The sequence below is a fragment of the Propithecus coquereli genome, unplaced genomic scaffold (genome assembly GCF_000956105.1).
Source record: "Propithecus coquereli isolate 6110/MARCELLA unplaced genomic scaffold, Pcoq_1.0 Scaffold124, whole genome shotgun sequence".
Lineage (NCBI taxonomy): Eukaryota > Metazoa > Chordata > Mammalia > Primates > Indriidae > Propithecus > Propithecus coquereli.
The window spans coordinates 1413767-1418380 of NW_012136525.1; the positions used below are offsets into that span (position 1 = coordinate 1413767).

General features: G+C 44.8%; 1 protein-coding gene across 1 annotated transcript in view; it reads left to right on the forward strand.

The window, feature by feature from the left end:
- FOXJ2 (forkhead box J2) overlaps positions 1-4614 on the forward strand; it is a 32614-nt gene that overhangs the window by 26100 nt on the left and 1900 nt on the right. The window lies entirely within an intron of this gene.

Here is a 4614-nt window from a genome sequence, read left to right on the forward strand (position 1 = left end):
CTTTTTGTTCATATTCTTTTATTTACCCATGATTTGCAAGAGATTTGGCTTTCTGCTCTGCTTTTCCCCTTCATCCACCCCTCTCCTTTTTTTGGAAGGGGGTTATATATGAGAGGTTGTTGAAGAAGTCCAGTGAGGCTGAAGTAAAGGAGCAAGATAGGGCAGTTAACTATAGAGCACTTTATTTCTCTGAAGCCTTTGTAAACCAGAAATGGGGGTGCGAGTGGCTTGAATCTCCCATGATGTTGGAGGGCCCTTAGTGGGATTGGTGTGTGACTTAATACTTCCTGTTGGGGAAAGGAGAATTTCTCTCAAAGGGGGGCAAAATGCCTTTGCCCCGTGTCTCTACTTTAGGCATCTCTTCTTTATTCCTTCCATTAAAGGTGTCCCCTACACATGACTTCCCATCAGTTCCTCCCAAGATTCCCCCTTTACGGATTATCACTCCTCTTTTCTAAACCCCTTCCCCATTCGGACCCATACAGGATTTGCAAAGGTAGACTGAATCATACATGCAAATGCCCCTGTTCATCTGTGTCTTCTGGAAACCAGTCTCCTGAAGAATTCCGGTGGGCAGCCAGAGTAACTGAAGTTGGCTAGGACTGGAGATTGGCCATCAGGCCTCCTGAGATTCCAGCTCCCCTCCACCAAACTCAGCCATGCTATATGGCACAGGACAAACCTGACTCCCTCTGGGCCTCAGTTTCCCCTCCCTTTCATGAAATGGAAAGAATACTACTTTTCCTTGTTGGTCCAGCATTGCTGGACATGAAGTATAGTCGTTGTTGTATTGGGTGATGTGTGCAAAATTGCAGGAGCTCACTGCCTATATGAGGAAATAAGGGAGAAAGTGGAGGAGAGGGACAAAAGGAGCAATTATTTGGTAAAGATCCACCCATCCCAGCCTTCCTCTCCTCAACCCCCTCTCCTCATGTTTCTTGTTCGGTGAGTCTTTCATACCACCCATAATGCTTTGCATTGGTGCAGGCTGGGAAGGGGGTGTATGGTCTCACAAGTTGTTGTTGTTTTTTTGCATGCTTTCTTAATAAAAAAAAAAAGAATGTTTACAGTTTTATCTTACTGGTAGTGGTCTCAAATTTCTTTTTGTCAAGGTACCAATGGAAAAATGTGAAAGCCTTTAGCCTGTCTTCCACCTCCCACCAGTAGGTTGAATTAATTGACCCTCACAGTTTTTGTAAAGACATGTCTTTAACATTCCTCTTTTCATATGCTATTAAGTGTAGTGAAATATTGTGGGGAGAGCCAGTCACCCGTTTCACATTGGTGCGTGGAGTAGGCCTATCTTGCTTGCATTTTAGGATAGTGTAAAGATTTAAGATAGTACAGTCTGGAGAGAAGTTGGGATACTGTCCCTGTTGGGGACTTCCTGGAGAAGATCTAGTACAAAATAGTTACAGGTACTCTCCAGAGTTTTTCATCAGAAATGAGGAATTGTAGGAGTTTCTTCAGAATACATTTCCAAAGTAAATGGACTAGCTGGGCACTGTGGCTCACACCTGTAGTCCCAGCTACTTGGGAGGCTGAGGTGGGAGGATCACTTGAGCCCAGGATTTTGAGGTTACAGTGAGCTATGATCACACTACTGCACTCTAGCCTATGTGACAGAACAAGACCCTGTCTCGGAAAGAAAATTAAAAAGAAATTAGCAGGGCCAGGTGCAGTGGCTCACGCCTGTAATCCTAGCACTCTGGGAGGCTGAAGTGGGAGCATCACTCGAGGTCAGGAGTTTGAGACCAGCCTGAGCAAGAGTGAGACCCCGTCTACTAAAAATAGAAAGAAATTGGTTGGACAACTAAAAATACATAGAAAAAATTAGCCGGGCATGGTGGCGCATGCCTGTAGTCCCAGCTACTCGGGAGGCTGAGGCAGGAGGATCACTTAAGCCCAGGAGTTGGAGGTTGCTGTGAGCTGGGTTGATGCCACGGCACTTTAGCCCAGGCAACAGAGTGAGACTCTGTCTCCAAAAAAAAAAAGAACAGGGCAGGGAAGGGAAATAGAAATTGATGGGTATGGGCCCATTTTTTTCCTCTGTACCTTGTTGAGTGTAGTGAGCCTCCACTCAAGTAACTCTTGTCTGTCTTTGGCAGTGAACTCTTACGGGCACCCACAAGCTCCCCACCTCTATCCTGGCCCATCACCAATGTACCCAATCCCCACCCAGGACTCAGCAGGATACAATCGCCCAGGTAAGAGCCAGGAAGCTTTTTTCACCACCACTCAAGCCTGATGAGTTGTGTCACTTTCCTCTGACTCTCAGCCTGCTCTCTCTGGCATTTTGCCTGCATTTGCCAGGACGGGGGGAGCCTTCATCATTCCCAAGGCTGGAGGATGGGCTACCTGCTAGGGAGGTGTCCGTCAGGGGAGACTAAAGAAGACAGATTTACTTTAAATTAGCTAGGAACTACCATACTGAAAGTACATAAAAACATAAATATAAGCAAAAGATAGATATGTGGACTCTAGATGGAAGATATACCCAGGCAAATAAAATGAATTTGTTATGCAAACATACCTGCTTGTGCCCATGTCCGCTCTCCTGTCACCTGGCCGCTCTCTCAGGGGTCTGGGATTGAACTATCCCTGATGGGAGGGCCAGCGGTGTGGGAGACACTGAATTGCCATAGATAGTACGAAGTGAACAAAGCCTTCACATTCAAATACATTTTAGAAAAATCACTGTTACCATTCTACCTGACCACAAGCGTTTTCAGTTTCGGGGGTGACATCCGATTCTTTGTATTCCTTGTCAATGTAATATGAATAAAAATTTCTATACTGTTATTTCGTGTAATAGTACATGTTGTATGTTATTTTATCACTACCACATAGTCTTCATAAGTATAATTTTTAATGGCAGCGTAATATCTCATTGCCACGTAACCTAGTTTAGTTCATCTCCCGAGACTTCACTGAAGTGGTGTCTGCAGCAGACGTGGTGACTCCAGCTGAGGAGGACAGTAGCTCCACAGGCCTTCTTCAGGGTATTATTTGGGGCTAGACTGGCAAAGTAGTTTCCATCTACTCTCCTTTTACTCTCTTTCTCTCTTCCTGACAGCACACCATATGGTCCCTCGGCCACCGGTCCCACCTCCTGGTGCCAACGAGGAGATCCCTGACGACTTCGACTGGGACTTGATCACTTAGTGCATCACAGAGTGTGGACCTCAGCCCAGGCCCAAGTGGTGAAATCTGGCAGTGGGGAAAGAGCAGCCCCAGCCCGTCCCATCCCCCTGCCTGTATATAGATATATATCCTCTTTTTGTTCTTTCTCTGTCAGAGAAGCCACCGCAAGATGCTGCCGAAGATAACCCCCTCTTTCCTGCCTCATCTCTTTTCCTTCCTGTTTTTTCCTAATTCTTTTATTATTATTCTTATATTATTATTATTACTATTATTGGTTATATACTATCCCCAGTCCCCTGTCCCTACACCATGGACCATGCCCACCCTTTGGTAACTTAAAATCATCAGGCTTGAAGATGAGGCCGTGATAGCTACAGAGAAAGGTTTCGAACTCCAATTTATCTTTCTCTCTAAGAAACTCAATGCCGATCCCACCTTTTGGCCCTAAATTGCTCTCTGTTCCTGTCAGTTTCAGGCCACGACTGGAGAGGGTACATTATCAAGTGGAAGGGGTCTAAAACACTGCTTGGCAGCCATGAATTTGCAGGTTTTACTAAATGGTGCTAATTCTGTCCTCTGAGCTCTTGTCCCTTTATGCCTTCAGTCCTTACTTCTGCCAATCTTCGTTTCCCACTGAGGGTCAGAATGATGATGGTGCAGGAGGATGACAGGAAAATCCGAGTGGAATTAGAGACCAGAGTTGGGTTGAGTAGAATGCTGCAGAGAAGTGATGGAATGTAAATCAGTGTGAACTTGGGTGTTACTGCCCTGTCCTGTAAGCATCCACTGGCTTATTCCTAGCCTGTTCTCTAGGAGATAGGATCGGTCTTAGCCCAAACTCTGCTTCTAGGGTAGGGCATGAGGACAACTATTTGGCATAGGTTAAGCCTCTTGGAGATGATTTCAACTTTATCATGTTGGCTTTTTAAAAATAATTTTTTCTGAAAATTAACTGTGGCCCTTAGAAATGGGCTGGAAATATTTCAGTTATTTAACTGTAGAGACAGATGCTTCTCTTGGAGTCCAGATCATCAGGGCTGAAGCTTTTGCAAGCAGATTTTTGAGGGGTGAAGGAAATTGGTAGAGGGGAGGAAATAATCTAGAGGCAAGAAAGAATTCACTGAGGGCCAAGGGGGACTCCCAGAGACAGGTAGAGGGATAACTTACCTCCTTTAACAAGGGGTGGCCGTGATACTCTAAATACTCTGCAATAGCTGCAGAGTATTTAGTGTATATTTAAGGTCAGTTGTTCAATTTTAGATACAAGAGGGAAGAATAATTTTACTTCTGTTTTTATTTCACTAAATTTTCACTTTCTGAAAGCTGCAGGGCAAAATGTATGGAATGGACAAGGCCACTCTCTCTGTGATTTCTGCTTTTTGTTCATATTCTTTTATTTACCCATGATTTGCAAGAGATTTGGCTTTCTGCTCTGCTTTTCCCCTTCATCCACCCCTCTCCTTTTTTTGG